The sequence below is a fragment of the Bubalus bubalis genome, chromosome 7 (genome assembly GCF_019923935.1).
Source record: "Bubalus bubalis isolate 160015118507 breed Murrah chromosome 7, NDDB_SH_1, whole genome shotgun sequence".
Classification (NCBI taxonomy): Eukaryota; Metazoa; Chordata; class Mammalia; order Artiodactyla; family Bovidae; genus Bubalus; species Bubalus bubalis.
The window spans coordinates 14,902,035-14,920,323 of NC_059163.1; the positions used below are offsets into that span (position 1 = coordinate 14,902,035).

General features: G+C 50.6%; 1 pseudogene; it reads left to right on the top strand.

Moving 5' to 3' along the window:
* The first annotated feature begins 7,824 nt into the window (after positions 1 to 7,824).
* Positions 7,825 to 18,289, top strand: part of LOC102393677 — a 39,373-nt pseudogene continuing 28,908 nt past the window's right edge.

Below are 18,289 nucleotides of genomic sequence, written 5' to 3' on the forward strand. Positions count from 1 at the left end.
AATGAAAAGACAGCCCACAGAATAAGAGAAAAATATTTACAAATTATGTGGCCAACAAGGAATTACCTCCAAAATGTACAAACAGCTCTTGCAACTCAATATCAAAAAACAACAACCAAATCAAAAGTGGGCAGAAGATCTAAATAGACATTTCTGCAAAGAAGACATACAAATGGCAAGGAAGGCTCATGAAAAGAAGTTCAGTGTCGCTAATATTAGAGAAATGCAAATCAAAACTACAATGAGCAGTCACTTTACAGTGGTCAAAATCATCATCAAAATATCTACACAGGGTAAATGCTGGAGAAAGTGTAGAGAAAAGGGTATTCTCCTACACTGCTGATGGACTGCATTGTTGACGTATGTATTTGTACAACTGATTCACCTTGCTGTACAGTAGAAACTAACACAACATTGTAAATCAACTACATGCCAATAAACTCTTTAAAAGATTCCCAAGGATCAATTACAGGACACTAAATGGACTAGCAATACCTACCACTCTTATGACTTTTTTGCTGGTTCTCTAATGCTTTCTTTTCTGATGGAAGGAAACTTTTCCTATTAAGCCAACTGTGACTTAAAGCAATTTGATAAGGGGGCAGCTTTGTAGGCAGAATTGAAAGATTCATCTTATTTTCCCTACTTCATGCCTCCAGAATTTGGAAACTCTTAGTAAATATTCTTATTTTCATTGCAATATAGGTATTTGTGTAAGTTCAATAAAATCCTGTTCTCTTTATAGCAGAACACAATTTGAAACTTTGATTGTTGTTCCCAGACTTGGGTTGGAATACCACATTTGAGAGTTTATAGACTCAGATATGACCAGATAGCTTTAAGGAAGTAAGATTGACATTATGGTGCTATAAATCCACTTGAGAATAACAGACTGGTACTTTGGGAATGTTCATTTCCTGGTGTATTCAGGAACCTCAGGACATTTAGGTGAGCTGAAGAAGAGAGGAATTAACACAAGTCTATAGTTATTGCAGGTGAGTCTGATGGTAAACTTTATCTTGGCCACTGGGCCTCAAGAGGCTTTTAAAAGTTCAATCTGAGACTCCTTATGAAAGAGTTTCAGCAAAGCGGATTTAAAAGAGCCTCTGTGATCTTTCACTATTCTTTGTGCACTTACCTAAATAATGAGGACAAGTTTATTGAATCTAGACTTATTTTGCCAACAAATCGGTCTTAATTTGGCTATCTTTGGTTAAAAGGGAATGATTTTAGAGAGAAAAATTATATTTCAGTAATCAGTCTTTGTGGATATTATGTTCTAGTGTTGTCCATGGGTCTTTTAAGGTTTTCTTTTCCACCCCTAAATTCAACTGGATCCTGAATTCTAGTTAACCTCCATATTTGGTTACAACTCTCCAAACTAACATTTTGAATTTTTCTCCCACTTTCTGCCTGGGAATTATTGGGAAGTAAATCTTCTTGTTTGCAAAAGCTATGCAAGCTGAAGTTGGACAAACTGATGTAAACTTCATAGAAATCACCACAGCAGTTTATGTGTGAACAGTCTTTGTACCTGTTGCCACATGGCCAATCAGAAAGATCATCAGAGACATTCGAACTACAAATAAGGAAAACCTATTGAAAGGGTGCTGCCATGAGTGGTGAGCTATGCCAGGATTTGTGACCTCTGGAGGAGAGGATTTCGATCTGGGGCCAGAGAAGAGGCTTGATCACTCGGAGTTTTTGTGTAGCAAAGTTTTATTAAAGAATAAAAGAGATGGTGAAAGCTTCTGACTTAGAGTTCAGAAGGGAGCAGAATGATAGCTCCTTGCTAGTTTTTAGCAAGGAGTTATATATCTGTTTGCTAATCAGATAAAGAGCACCAGGCCCCCCTAACATAGCATGCATTTAGAGACAGCACTGGTACAAGGTGAGTTATCCCCAGCCATAAAACAACTGGCATGAATCTTGAAGAAAGGCAGATTTCCAAGCAAATGCGTAGTTTCATTAACATAGCTTAAGAGAAACACTTCCATAAGAAAAACTCATTGGTTAGCTCAAGGTTCGAGAAATGTTAAGTTCAGGCCAGGTGGAACCAGGTGTTGTCATGACAACACAGAATGTAAAAGAAGCCTCCTTTAGTTTTGTATAGGGAAGAAAAAAAAAAAAGTCTGCTAGTTGCAGTTTATTTCCTCCTGCCACTTGGGGACCCCTAGCCTTCCTACCTGTTACCCTCTCACTATCAATATGTCACTGTCTGCCTCATTCCATCTGAAGATGCTTTGAACTGGACATCTAGAAATCTCTACTGACTGCCTTCAGAACTCAGAAAGTGAGACTACAATTTGCTCCAATCATTAGTGTTTTCCACGGAAATGCCTCTTATTAAATACCTGATTGCTTGCACTATGGTCCTAATTTGGGGAACCCGCCTGCATCACCACCTCTTGAAATGAGACACAACTGTTTGACTAAACTGAACTATTCTCAAGACTAAGAGACTCACTCAATGAGATGGAGAGATCTCCCTCAGCTTCTGGACTGTGGACTTGTTGGAGAATTTTCAAAGACAGAACTGAAGGTGTTCAGAACAAGCCTCCTCGAGGTGTGCCACTTTGGCCTGTGGACTACTTTGAGCCAAAGGCAATCAAAACTCTGCAGACTAGACACAGAGACTCTGCACACTAGACTGATGTGCATGATGTGCAAAATGGAGAGGGTGGGGCAAATGGAGAGAGTAGCATGGAAACATACACACTGCCATATGTAGAATAGATAACCAGTGGGAATTTACTGTATGACTCAGGGAACTCAAACCAGGGCTCTGTCACAATCTAGAGAGAAAAATTATATTTCAGTAATCAGTCTTTGTGGATATTATGTTCTAGTGTTGTCCATGGGTCTTTTAAGGTTTTCTTTTCCACCCCTAAATTCAACTGGATCCTGAATTCTAGTTAACCTCCATATTTGGTTACAACTCTCCAAACTAACATTTTGAGTTTTTCTCCCACCTTTCTGCCTTGGAATCATGGGAAGTAAATTTTGTTCACAAAAGCTATGCAAGCTGAAGTTGGACAAACTGATGTAAACTTCATAGAAATCACCACAGCAGTTTGTGTGTGAACAGTCTTTTTACCTGTTGCCACATGGCCAATCAGAAAGATCATCAGAGACATTCGAACTACAAATAAGGAAAACCTATTGAAATCACCCTAAGGGCAGACCTACATATCCCCAGTGCACAGGTCAGAAGCCTGAGGCTCTGAGTTAGGCTGCAGGAGTTGTGTGTCACCCTGCTCCAGGCTTATGCAATCTGCCCATGAATCAGGATGAAGCGGAATTGTAGTGAGTGGCTGAGTTGAGCTTTACACACTGCACCCTGGTAATCACGCATGTTGACCAGGGTAGAAGCGAACAGGAATGTTCATAATGATTACATCCATGTGTCCACACAAAAGATAAAGAGCTCCTGCTTTGTCCCAGGTGCTGATACAGTAGAGAACAGAATGAAGCCTCATGAAGCCTGTCTAGTGAGTGAGGAGGGTGTTACAGAAACACTCAGATTAATGTAGAGTTATATTCATCAGTAAATGCTATGAAGCAGCAGGTGGGAGGTCTATGGAAGATCTCTCAGAGAGGGAAAAGACGTACAGGAGAACTAACAACCTGCCCATCAGAAAGTAGAAGAAGATGCTTCCCAGTGGAGGCAACAGCACCTGCAAAGAGCCTGAGGTCTCAAAGGGTTCGACCTTGTAGGGAGGATTTGGTCATGCCGAGGTGGTGCTGGGAGGAAGTGAATCCTTGCAGGTAGAGGGGACACAAGAGGCCAGGAAAGAGCAGAGGAAAGGGGTTGTGGGGATGGTGGGCAGTGGGCCTTCCAGCAGCTTCTGGAATGGAGCAGAAGAGGGTGTGGGAGGTGAGGCCAGAGAGTCAGGTGAGACAAGTCCTAAGGGTCTGAGATGCAGGCTGAGGGCCAACCGCCTGGAGGGCAGACACTGGGAGCGATGGAGGGTTGGAAGCAAGAGGATGTCGGGTCCACGCTGCTGTGGGGACCTTCCTGGTACACATGCAGCCCCAGGCAATCTGCCCATCAAGGCAAGCCTGAGCCCAGAGGCCAGTCCACTCGCCCTAGAGGACAGAGAGCACTGATTTGTTCTTACAAAAAACAAACAGAAATGGTGCCGGCGTGTCCATCCTACAATCTCCCACACACCATATCGTAGGGTTGGGCTGTCCTTTCTCTAGATGACCCAGAATGAGTCACGCTTCACACTCTCATGTGCAGCTATGACCTGGATCAAGAAGAGGTCACAGGCCACACGCCCACATGTGACGACGGGAACAAGTTGGCATTGCTGCGGGGAAAGCTGGCAGCACCCTGCGTTCTTCTCACGGTGCCTGGATCCAATGTGGTGCATCTCATGAGAGCGGCCAAAACATGTGGCACTGGCCCTTTTGCTTGACAACAATTTGCTGTTGGTCACAGAACCCAAGATCTCAGATAGCCTCTCCAGGCTGGACATGCAGAACCTGTCCTAGAAAAGCTGCTCCTGTGTTGTAGCCTGTCCCTGTAGGGACGTGCCAACCCACTAGGGAAGGACAGTGAGCCCTTGAGGTTGTCACAGAAACGTCACCCACCGCCACCCTCCTGGGGGTCTTGCAGCCTCCAGAACTGTGAGAAAATACATGTCTGCTGTTTAAGCCCCCTCCGTCTTACCTGTTATGACAGCCAAAGTAGAATAAATGCCAGCCAGAGAGGACTTAGCAGCAGGAGGCAGGCTGATAGGCTGCAAAGATGCTCTGAAACTGGTCAGTGTTGGTCCACGTGCGTGAAGAGATGCCAGCTCTACATGGCGGACGGAGGGGGAAGGGGTTAAAGATGCAGAGATGTAGGAACGGGCTGCAGTGAAGGTGGTGGGTGAGCTCAGTGTTTCCCCAGGAGGCCCGGAGGATACTCAGTTTACAAAGCATGGGCATCACTAAGCTCAGAGTTGGGGCTGCCCCTGTAGGCTGGGGAGGATGAGAGCCATGCCATTACAGAAGGGGCTCCCTGGTGACACTGGAAGTGATATGATGAGGAAAGGAGAGTCCAGGTACCTGCATCTGGCAGGCAAGTTAATGCTGGCTGTGGGGAGGACACCTCAGCAGATCCCTATGTGACTTCTTCACAGGCTACTTGAATGTCCCATGATGTGGTTGCTGATTCCTCCAGAGTGAGTCTCAAAGAGAGGACATAGTGACACCAGGCAAGGCGTGCATTTTAGTGAGGAGATGTGACGGGGGACACATGATCATGGGGTCTCTGCTCCCACTGTGAGCCCAGTTTCCAGAAGCTGCAGGCCTGAGTGAGGAATGGAGTGGCCAGGTGAAGGTTCCGGCGAGCCGGAGTCTGGAGACGGCACCTGTGACTCTGGGGCGCCATCCTCTAGGAGGCATGTACACCCCAAATCTATGGCCAGTGCACGGGGTCCCCAGTGGATAGAATATGTGAGATGGAAACAGGAGGGCTTCATGTATCATCACTCCCAGCGACCTACTTGGGAATTGGACTCTCACATGCACGACTCTGGACTCTGCAGGTTCAGAGGTTTGGCATCCAAAGGAGGGATGTATCCACCAGGTGACAACCTACTGGTGGCCCTGGTCCCTTTGCACTGCTTGTGCCAAGAGACCAGCAGACGAGGGGAAGGGCCAGCAGTCTAGCGGGGATCACTGATGGAGACCACAGGAGGAGGTAGTTCAGGCGGGCTGAACACAGGGAGGCAGGGAAGGCTCAGATAGTAACAGATGTGCATGTCTCTGGCCGTCTTTTCCTGATGGGGAAGGTGAACGGACAGGTGAGTGCTGTGACTCAGGAAGGCAGGCTGACCAAGGGTCAGGCCCCTCGGGAATGAGGCTCTGGGTATCCCCCACCAGGTCAGCCATCATTTTCAGCCCAGGTGCTCGCTGGAGGTGAGAGGCATGGATGGGTGGTAGATGGGTAGGTGGGGGTATGAGTATCAGATACAACCCTGAGCGAGCTGCAGCAAGAACAGCTAATGCACAGGCCTGGAGGAAAGGACAAGAATGGACGCGTGTGTGACACGGTGTGAGGTCTCCATATGGGTGCGGCCATGTGGGGCTGGAGCAGCGGGGCCAGCCTGCCTCTCCCTTTGGAAGGGCTCTCAGGGCTTCTCCACGTCTCCTTCCCTCGTGGCCTGGTTTGGGCTTCCTCACAGCATGGTGGCCCCGCCTCCACACATGAGTGCCCCAGGGACCAAGGCAACATCTGCCTTGTCACTTCTGACAGCCTCCAAGTCACACAGGGCATCTTATCCACATTCTGTTGGTTACTAGTGAGTCACATGCCCACCAGCTATAAAGGGAGAAGAAACTAGACCCTGTTCTCAACAGGAGGAAAGTCAAGGTCAAATCATGTCAGATGTGGGCCAAGGAAGGGGGATGGGACAGAGAGGATGAAGACTTGCTTGGAGACCATATTCTCCAGTTGTATTTGATGAATGGGTGGACAAGGCGGCCAGAAGGGAGAATGAGTCTCAGCTCTGGTCATGATAGAAAATGCCAATAAGACATTTGGACCTCAGGCAGAGGAGCCCACCCTGTGGATCCCCTGCTCCTCGGTCAAGGGGCACAGAGACAATGCCAGGCAACACTCAGCTCCACCATGTGACCAGCCTTCCCCCAGGAAGGAGACCCTGAGGTTGTTATCTCTTGTGCATTCTGTCACTGATCCCCGGCTCCTCTATGGCCATCCCATTTTACAGATGGGGAGCTGAGGCCCAGAGAGATTAGGCATCTCGTCAAGGTCACTATCAATTACCCAGATTCTATTTAGAAAGTTTCAGGGAGTCTTGCTCCTCTACTAGCTATGTGATCTTGGGTAAGTCAGGTACTATTTGTAAAAGCCCGTTTTCAATGGCAACCCACTCCAGTACTCTTGCCTGGAAAATCCCATGAATGGAGGAGCCTGGTAGGCTGCAGTCCGTGGGATTGCGAAGAGTGGAACACGACTGAGCGACTTCACTTTCACCTTTCACTTTCATGCGTTGGAGAAGGAAATGGCAACCCACTCCACTGTTCTTGCCTGGAGAATCCCAGGGGCGGGGGAGCCTGGTGGGCTGCCGTCTACAGGGTCGCACAGAGTCGGACACGACTGAAGCGACTTAGCAGTTTTCCTCCTTAAAATGGAGATTACACTCCGTATGGAGAAGGGAATGGCAACCCACTCCAGTACTCTTGCCTGGGGAATCCCATGGACAGAGGAGCCTGGCGGGCTACAGTCCACAGGTAGCAAAGAGTCGGACACGACTGAGTGACTAACACCATACTGTACACTGCAGTCCTCACTGCAAGGCCCTGATTGGGAGTTCCATGTGACAGAGAGTTTATCAAGGCAGGCTTCCAGGTGGTGGCACTCCCCGGATGGAGTGTTGAGTTTTGTAGGGCAGCTTCTGAGTCAATCAGCCAGTCAGAGGGCTGCAAGTAGAGATGGGCAGGGAAGCCCAGCAGGAAAAGCTTGGAGAGGCACAAAGGAGGGGCACGGGCGTTGGAGTGAGGAGTAGCATTCCTGGCAGGAGTGAAGTCTGGCAGGCTTCCCTGGGGAGGTGGCATTCAGTATTTGGCCTGAAAGTGGACAGAGATTGCCAGGAAACTGCAGATGGGAGTGGACGTCAGAAGGGCATGAGCGAGTGTCTCCAGCCTGCGCTGCTCGGGTGAGTAGCACTGCTCATGGCACCTATGTGGGCATCTCTCCTGTTTTGCTTCCTCCCTCCTCCCCTGAGGGGTGGTAGCCCAATCAGCTCCAGAGAAGCTGGGCCCTGTAGGCAGAGTGAAGTCCTCCAGCCCTGCCTGCAGGCCAGTGGGATGGAGTCACTCAGCTGGCTGCCCATGTTCATGCCCAGTGCTGAGGCCCCAGGAGGCCCTGGTCCCATCACAAATCAGGGTCTTCGTGGTGCCCCACCACCACGTGGACATAGGCTAGCTCCACCCCTCCAGGTGGGTGTCCTCAGTGATCCCTGCTCACCTCTTGGAGCTGCAGTTCCTTTTCTTTCCCCCCACTGGAATCCAGTGTGGGTTTGTGTCCTGGGTCTGCAACACAGGGAGGGTCAGCCTGGGCTCTGGTTCTGCCTCCGTTATGGACGGTCTGTGTGGCACAGCTTGGGCTGGTCGCTTCCTGTCTCTGTGGTTTAGTTTCCCCACCTGTACTGGGGAAAATTACAGGCAGCAGAGATCAGATGAAGTGTGCATGGGCCTGAGGAAGGACATGGTCACAGGCCCAGTCTGGGGACCCGCTCTGCTCCCTGAGGTTCACTTCTGTAGTGAGCAGGGGCCTCGGAGCTTTACACTGGCTGTTCCCTTTGCCCCAAAGTCTTTCCTCCCAGATGCCTGAGGGGTTCAGTCCCTCTTTATCTTCTGGTTGTTCCTGAAAAGGGCTTTCATGGTGAGGCCATCCTGGCACCCTTGCGTACTCTCCTGTATGTGCTGTGCTCAGTCACTTCAGTTGGGTCTGACTCTTTGTGATCCTGTGGACTATAGCCTGCCAGGATCCTCTGTCCATGGGATTCTCCAGGCAAGAATACTGGGGTGGATTGCCATTTCCTTCTCCAGGGGATCTTCTCGACCCAGGGACCCTGCATCTCCTGCATTGCAGACAGATTCTTTACCGCTGAGCCCGCGGGGAAGCCCTTACTCCCCTGTATATATTCCCCCTACTCCCTTCCTTATATTTTACTTACCAGCTTGTGAATCTCCGGTTTCCAAACTAGAACATCAGCTGCCTCGGTAGGGGCTTCATCCACTGTGTCTACGAACATATTCTCAACCCGCCTGATGGATGGAGTAGAGGCTCCATGAGTGTTTGTTGTGTGAATGAATGAATGATGCCAGGAAGGAGGGGTGGGAAAGACTCTGATTTCTTTAGGTGACTTTAAATTGTTAGACATGCCTCCTTGAGCTTTCTTATGGAAGAAGGAAGGAAATAAATAAACACACAACCCCACTCTGTGATGATGGATATAATTCATTACATGAGATGTTAACAAGTGAGGAGCTCATTTTAAAGAGAGGGGCAGCAAGAGCCTTGAGGCTGAGTCCGGTCCTGGGCCCATTGGGTAGCCTCTGTGGGGGCCACCCACCTGTGTGTAGAGCTGCTGACCTGTCACCCCCAGTTCACAGAAGGGGAAAGTGAGGCCCAGAGAAGGTTGGTGCTGCTCAAGGTCACCAGAAATAGCCGCATGCCTGCTGACTTCCTGCCCGGTGCTCTCTGCATTCCTTTACCAGCATCTCCGGGCTCCACGGTGAGCCAGGCTGACCTAGATGGGAAGCAGGTGCGGCTCCATCCTGGGGGCTCCCTGCCTGGGGGGAGGCAGGTAGATCCACAGGGACAACTCGGGGGGTCAGCTCCTCTCAGCTCCATCTCTCAGCACCCACACCCCCATCATTTCAGCCCAAGGAAGCCCTTCTGAGTCCCTGGACCTCTCCCCTGGGGCCCCTGGGTTTGACTGGTCTGTCCCCCCATGGCAGCCCCGGGGCCACCCAGCATGTCCTTCTGGGAGGCTGTCCCCGGCCCTGGGCCTGGCCGGCACGTCCCTCTGTCTTATGGGGTGTCACAGTCTGTCTCCTCATGTCTCCTCAGGGGGGCGTATTCCCATCAAAGGGGGTCTGCCCATGTCCTTCCCCCCGTGCACCGTTTATCGTGCACCTGGCACAGAGTGGGCACAGAGGCTCCCTTGCTGGAACAGCAGTGAGAGCAGAGGGCAGGGCCCTGGGCAGATGGTGTGAGTGCCAGGGCCCCCAACACTGCGGGTCCCTGGATTTTACTCCCTGGCCTCCGGGACCCCGGATGGAGCTGGTGTGATGGTGTCCCCCTTCCCCTCCCCCGTCTAGGAGAGCATGCAGGCTTCTGTCAGCACAGTCTACACCTCGGTGCTGGAGGACCTGACCCGTAACAAGCAGCACAGGTTCATCATCGTGGACCAGGAGTTCTTCCGGCTGTGGTGGGATGGTGTCATGTCAGCCAAGCAGAAAGTCCAGGTAACGCTGCCCTCCAGGGTGGTCCTCGCCGGGGAGCTGAGAGAGGAGTGGCCTGGGGGTCCCAGTGATGACCCTGCAGGAAGCTCCTGGGGCAGTGCTCTCTGTGGCCGGGGCTGTGCTGGGTAAACCAGGAGGCCCTGAACTCTCTGGGGCTGCTCTCAGAGTTTAGATGAGAGTTGTGGTCAGCCGCATGCCCAGGAGACAGGTTCGTGTTTAATCCCGCCTTTCTGGCTGCTCACTGCAGCTGTGGCAACCCCGCTGGCACTCAGCTGGCGTGAACGGGGTCACCTCTGGCACTGGGCACTCCAGGGGGCCTGTGTCCACACTCTCTTCCTTCATTTACACATCTGTGTGGCCCCCGTGGGGACGGGAGCTGGTGACCCAGCCAGGGGATGCCACAGTCCCTGTGGTTTCAAGGCTGGAGGCAGATTGGCTTCACTCATCACGGGGAGTGAGAGGCCCCGCTCGACGGAGGGCAGCCTGGGGCCAGGGCCTGCTCCCCCACCTCCCTGGGTGGTCACAGGTGGCCGGTGGCCTCTGTCAGCCGCATCTACAGTGGGAGTGATCTCCCTCCTCAGAGAGGCTGTACTTGGAGTAACCATGTGATGGAAGTGCCTGGGATGCCTCTCTGGAGCTTGGCCCCTCCAGGCTTCCCTTTCCCTCAGAACAGTCCCTGGTGGTGAGTCTCAGAGGCCCAGAGACCTGCTCAAGGTAGCAAAGCTCAGATGGTGAAGCAGGGTGTCCACAAGGTCCCCCCAGAGGGGATGTGAACCTGCAACCCTAGAGCTGAGAAGACCAGCCTCCCATTTGATGGGCTCTGTGGCATTCCAGGTGCTGGCCTATGACTTTCTACACATTATTTCATTGACTCCTCCCAACAGCCTCACTGTACAGAGAAGGTTCAGGTTCAGAGAGGGCAGGTAACTGGCTCGTGGTCACACAGCTTATACAAGACAGGTGGGATTCTGGGTCAGATATCCTGACTCGAAGCATAACTCTCCAAGGTCTTCAGTAGAAAGTTCCCATTTCTTTACATGGATGCCCCCAAACATCTGTCTCCTCCCCTAGAGAGAGGTGTGGCCTGGCTAAGGTAATTCAATGGCACAGCCCACGAAGAGAGAGTTTTTCTCTGCTTTGTTCTGGCCAAATCCTCATTACCTGGGTGATGCCCAGAATGTAGTAGGTGTTTTTTGAAACAGTACATGTAGGTGTCATTCAGTATATTTTCAGTGAATGAGCTTCAAATACTGCACCTTCAGAAATCAAATCAAAACTACAGTCTGTCAAGTGGATGGTGCCTTGCTGGTGTAGCCTTTGCCCTTACATGTCCAGACCATCCCCAGGGGTCAGCTCCCCTCAGCTTCATCTCCCATCTTCTGTCCTCCCTATCTTTCATGTATACTAAAATTTGTCATCCAATCATGTGACAAACCCAATTTGAAGGACAGTCTACAAAATAATTAGCCTGTAATCTTTGAAATTATCAATCACATGGAAGAAAAAGAAAGGCTCATGAAGTGTTATGAATTAAAGGATAATGAAGAGAAATGACATTAAAACCAATTCATGATCCTAGATTGAATCTTGCACCAGAGGAAGGACATTAGTGGAACAAGTGGCAAAGTTTGACTAAAGTTCCTTAATTCCCTAGTAGCGTTTTTAACATTAAATTTCTTGATTTTGATAAGTTTGCAAAAGTTACAATAATCTTGTTCTTGCCAAACCTATACTGAAGTATTCTAAAGGCTAACTTGTGCTTTCAAATGGCTTTGAAGAAACAAAGTATGTGTAAGGATACGGGAGCGTATTCAAGGAAACAGGCAAAAATAATGACGAGATAATCTGGGGGAAGTACTTATGGGAGCGCCTGATACAATTCTAGCAAGTGTTCTTTAAGTTTGAAATTATTCCAAAAGCAAAATTTCAAGATATATACTTTTATATTATATATGTGTTTTATGAAGCTGCCATCATGGACCAGGTGCTGGTCTAGGTACTGGACACATTGGTGACCAGGACAGACAGGGTCCTGCTTTTGCAGAATAAATGAAGGTGAGGAGTTTCAAGGAAGGACTGTGAGACTCTGTTGGCATGTCCCCAACAAACACAACCAGGCTCAGCTCAGGGACTGTAACCTGGCTTTTTCTCTCTGCCCACAATGCCAAGGTCCGCCAGCTTGTGGCCCAAAGACGCCTGGAGTCTGTCCTCGGAGGCCAGGTCATGCACGATGAGGCCGTGACCCACGTCGATGACCAGATCCTCCAGCTCACAGGTTTGATTACCCTTTCCCAGACCCAGGGTCCCTTGGGTCTCCTGTTAGGCTGCGACTGGGCATCTGAGCCCTGGTCTGGCGTCCAGGTTCACCTCTCAGCAGGAGACTGTGATCCACAAAAACTGTGATTGGCTGATGCCACACCCTTGCCTGTGCCCTTGAGTGCAGGGCTTGAGTGTGGATTTTAGACCAGATGGGCTGGCTATATCCTGGCTCTCAACCCCCTGAACAGGGGGCAAGTGATGTAACCCCATTAAGTCTCAACTTCCTCCTCTATAAAAACGTTTGATAATGAGGCACCTCAAAGCATTGTTATTGAGATTAAATTGGGATCATTCAAACAGAGCACATTGAGTGTAGTGTGTGGATCTCCAGTAAATGGTCAGTGAAGGTTAGATTCCATCTCTGTTATCACCGCACCCACCACATACTCCACCACTATTGACACCATTACCACCACCGTCACCATCTGCATCAGCTCCAACACCCCCACCACCTCCAATAACAGCACGCACTCCACCATCACCACCACCACCATAAGCTCTACCACCACCAGCACCTCGATCACTCCATACACCACCACCACCAACCATGATTACTAACACCACCACCTTGATCATTACATCTACACCACCACAGTTACTAACACCACCACCACCTCGATCATTACGTGTACACCATCACCACCACCACCATAATTACCAACACCACCACCTCGATCATGCTGTCTACACCATCACCACCACCACCACCAGCAGCAACCACCACACCTCCAGCAGCAGCAGCAGCAGCTCTGCCCCGTCATCACTGCCTGCACCGCCTCGAGGACCACCAGCAGCACCACTGGCATCGCATCCACCATCAGCTCAGACACGTCAGCCACCTCACACACCTCCACCACTTCATTGCCACCACCACCATCTCATCAAACACCGCCTGGACAACTACCTAAACCGCATCGCTCATGAACACCTCTGCTACCACCAGCTTCTGCATCATCTTCACCACCAACAAAACCTCTACCCCCATCACCACCAGCTCCACTACCATTATTACCACTGCCACTACAAACAGAAGGGCCACCTCCCCCAGCACATCACCTGCCCATTCCAACAGCCTCTGACGCCATGACCACCAGTACCACAAAAAACAAAAACATCTCCAATGTCAACGCTACCACCACCACCAAAACCACCACCATCAATGCTAACACCAGCACGAGCAGTTCAAAAACTTCATCACCACCTCTACCATCCTCACCACCAGCACCAACACCATCATCATTATCTCCACCATGGCCATTACTACCTCAACCACTGCTTCGCCCACCATCACCTCCACCACCATAATCACCACCATCCCCTCTATCCCCACTGTGTTCTCCATCCCCTTGCATAGTTTGCACCAAACACCCATTCCAAGCTATGTAACTAATGTTTTTTCACAAGAAATAGCTTCACCCATCCCTAAAGGCAGGGTGACATTACTTTGTCAACAAAGGTCCGTCTAGTCAAGGCTACGGTTTTTCCAGTAGTCATGTATGGATGTGAGAGTTGGACTATAAAGAAAGCTGAGTGCAGAAAAATTGATGCTTTTGAACTGTGGTGTTAGAGAAGACTCTTGAGAGTCCCTTGGACTGCAAGGAGATCCATCAGTCCATCCTAAAGGAAATCAGTCTTGGGTGTTCATTGGAAGGACTAATGTTGAAGCAGAAACTCCAATATTTTGGCCACCTGATGTGAAGAGCTGACTCATTTGAAAAGACCCTGATGTTGGGAAAGATTGAGGGCAGGCGGAGAAGGGGATGACAGAGGATGAGATGGCTAGATGGCATCACTGACTCAATGGACATGAGTTTGGGTAAACTCCCAGAGTTGGTGATGGACAGGGAGGCCTGGTGTGCTGTGGTTCATGGGGTCGCAAAGAGTCAGACATGACTGAGCGACTGAACTGAAACGCAGGGTACTAAGGGAGCATCACTGTTCTAAGTTTCATTTTGTGGAACAGGCACGAAGGCTGAGGCCAAAGGAAGGTCAAAGAGGCAGTGGATGAGCCAGAATTGACCACAGCTCTAGCCCATTGTCACCCGCCTAAGAGTGATCCCAGTTACACCAAGTGTCGAACATCAAGACGGTATTGGATTTTTTCTGGGAATTTTCTTTACACTGTCTCTCCTTTCACCCCTTTAATCTGTGGTTCCTTCCTTCTGAGTTTCTACTGACTTATTTCTAGGTGTAAGTAGGAATGTGAAGGGAATGTTTAAGTTTTGTTAAATAAAACTCTCAGTCTGCAAAGTGCAGTCGCAGACCTCACTTCCTGGCCTCTACCTCATCCTTCTGCCTCCTGCTGCTCTTAAGCTGCTCCCACTACAGGGCCTCCTGTGCTTTCAATCACAAGCTTTCCTGTTGTTTCCACCCAAACAGCTCATCTCAGACTCAACTAAGGGGTCTAATGGTCGAGGAACCTCTGTTAAACCCACAAGACCTTATCATCTCCCCTCTCCACCTGGAAACTACAGGTTGTCTTTGGCAGTGACTGGTGTCTGATTCTTCTCTGGGTCCCCAGAGCTCAGCCCAGAATCTGGTCAGACAAGTGCTGTTGAGCATGGAAGGAGGGGATAGGTGCTGACCCCCTCCCCTCCTCGGGGGTGACCACGGTGGGGACAGCCCTCACCTCTGGTCTCAGCCCACCATGCCCACTGTCCTGAATGCCCCAGAGATGACCCTACAGGCCTGGCCTAGACCATGGCAACCAGAATCCCAGCACACTTGTGTTCCCATCACCCTGGGGTAGGAAAGGGCATGGACCTCCGGACACTGGTTCCTCCCCAGGGGATTTCCTGGGGCATCATTTCCAAGACCAGCCAAGCTCCCCAGAGGATGGACATTGATTTCCTCTCACAATAAACCTCATGTTCTAAGTACAAGACATACACTTAGTCCCTTCAGTCCTTGAGGCAGTCCTGGAGATGGCAAGTCTTACAAGACTCCACTCATAGGGGTAAAGGTTGAGGCTCAAATCCTACTAAAACTTACCCAAGTCACGCTGCCACCAGGTAAGAATCATGGATCTGACCCGAGCCTGGCCCAGTCATTGAGGGGCTTGTTAGCTCAGCCCCTCTCCCTGGAGGCTGGACCAAGTGCTTTTCCATCTCTTTTCTCTGATGGCCTCAGAACAGCCTGGCTCAATATCACTTCAGTTCAGTTCAGTCGCTTAGTCGTGTCCGACTCTTCGCGAACCCATGGACTGCAGCACACCAGGCCTCCCTGTCCATCACCAACTCCTGGAGCTTGCTAAACCCATGTCCATCAAATCGGTGATGCTGATGTGGCTCGATGTAGTAGCTTGTAAATCAGAATTCAGTAAGTTAGTGGTTGGATGATTCTGAGATGGAGTCCTCTGTATTAGTGTCTACAGCAGCAAGACCCTGCTTGGCCTGGTAGATGGCACTCCAGTCCTAGAGAAGGGCAGGGGGACTTGAGGGAGTTAGGGGGTGAGGGGCCACCCTTCAGTCACTGAGGAGGCTGATCTCTTTGCAGAAGGACATGGGTTTCTCTATGAAACGTTTGGGATCCGGCCGCAATTCTCCTGGCAGGTGGACTCATTTGGCGCATCTGCCACAACTCCCACCCTGTTTGCCCTGGCGGGCTTCAATGGCCACATCATCTCCCGCATAGACTATGACCTGAAGGTGACCATGCAGCGGAAACAGGTGAGCAGCGAGCCACATCCACGGCTCCCAACTCGCCTCTGCTTCTTCCCCCTCTATTCCTTCCTGCATCTCAGAGCCCCTGCTATTCTCCTGAGCATTTGGGATGCTGGCGGCTACACAGGCCATGGGATGTCCCACGCCCATCTTTGCCCTGCTGTGCCCTCCGGCATGAATGGTTCTCTCCTCCTGCAGATCTAGCTCCTGGCTGAGCTGCAGGCCCAGCTCGGATGCCTGTGGCCCTGAGTCCCCTTCCCCCTGCAGCTGGGCTGGTGCTGCCTTCTTCTTTGAGTCTCCAAAGGGACTGGCACAGACCTGCACTCAGTAAACCATGCTCGATGCAGAGAGGAGGCGGTGGGGGGTTCGGGGTACCCGAGACATAATAACTCTTCTGATGGGTGGGCAGCGAGCATGAGTGAATGTAACACTCAACAACCACCCAGACACTGCCTTTGCTGTCTACGAAGTGCCAGGCCTGGTGGGAGCCACTGCCCTCTGGGTTTCCTTTGAAACAACAGCCCTGTGATATAGTTTCTGTATTTTCCGGGGCTGTCTGAAGAAAGTATCAAAAACTGGGAACTTCCAACAACAGAAATGTGTTGTTAACAGGCCTGGAGGTCAGAAGGCTGAGGTCAACCCTGGACAGGGCATTGCATCTTCTGAGAGTATTCGGATGGGTCGGCTCTGGGCCTCTCTCTACTTCTGGTGGCCTCAGGCATCCTTAGCCTACAGACTGCTGACTTCTCCCTATGTTTGCCCATCATCCTCCTTCGCTCATGTTTGGGTCCAGCTCCTCCTTTTATGAGGACTCTAGTCATATGGGATCAGGGTCTATCCTTGTTACTCAGTTACCAGTATAGAGAACCAACAATTGAGGCACTGGGGTTAAGATTTCAGCATATATTTTCTAGGATGCTATTCACACAGTTACAGATAGGAGTCATATAATTTACTCCATTTCATAAATGGGAAAGTTAGGCCAAAATGTAAGGATTCGGTGCAGGATCACTCAGGTAATAAAGATTTGGAGAGCAGTGGTAGCATGGCCAGCAGGAGTTATCAAAGAGGATTTGGGCTCTCGGTGGGCAAGAGAAATAAACTTTATAATGACCCCACTGAGTGCTGCAGCTAGCACTGCACGCACTTCCCATAGCAGCTCCATGCTCCTGCAGGTAAGTCTGTGAGCTGGGTGTTCATGTTCAGAGACCAAATCACAGAGGACTTGGTGAACTGTGTATGAATCGGAGGTAGTACTCACAGAAGCAAGATTTTATCCTTACTTTGTAGCTCTGAGCTCTTTTTTAGGCATCTGACCTTGAAAAATGAACTGCACCCTCAGTGAGAGGTGATGAGCCCCCCGTGTCTGGAGGCATTCAAGCAGAGTTAGTGAGAAAATGGCTGGCAGGTTCTGACAGCATGTCCTGCCCTGAGGAGGGGTGGGATGAACATGCAGGCAGGCACCTTCTGAAGGGCAAATTCCTCCACCCCCTGTGGCTTTGGGAGGTCAGGAGGAATCTTGAGGAGGAGGCAGCAGAGGGAGATGTTGGCCATGAGCCACTGAGAGAGGAGCAGGGTACAGGCAGCCATGAGACTCAGGCGGGGTCTGGGGAGGAGAGCCGGGCAGCCCTGTTGCCCCTGGGCCCTCGCTGTTCCCTCTGGGTTTGCAGGAGATGCAGTTCATGTGGAGAGGATCCAGGTCCCTGTTGGCGCAGCAGGAAATCTTCACGCATGTCCTGGATGAGAACGGCTACTGCTCGTGAGCTCTTGCCTTGGGCCAGACCCTGTTCCCAACCCTCTCCCTGAAGCACGTCAGCCCCAACATGGCCACTCCTGAGGGGACTCACCGAGCACCCATCTTACAGAAAGAACAACTGAGGTCTAGACACCCAGCCAAGGTCCCACGGTAGCAGCCGTGAGGGCAGCAACATTGGGCTCAGGAGGTGGCTCCAAGGATCCAAGACATGGGAAGAGCCCTCCTGTGGGCTGTCTGGTTGGAAGACCTGGGTTCAGTCCCCTTCTGTCCCTTTGAGCCTGTGAGGCTGCAGGCAGGGGGTGAGCTCCTCTTTGAAGAGGGGAGATTGTCAGAAGGATGAAGGGGCAGCTGGGAGTAGAGGGTGGGTAGGGGCTCACTACCAGGTGATGTGAGACCCCATTCTGTGCCTGGGATTGTTTCTTGGTGCTTTCTGTCAACTATTGTCATTTAATTATCATAACAATCTTTAGTATACCTTAGTGATCAGCAAACTGAGATTCGCAGAGATTCAGAGTGGTCATTTCTGGAGCCTGGTTGAGATGTCACCTCTATGCTTCCTGTC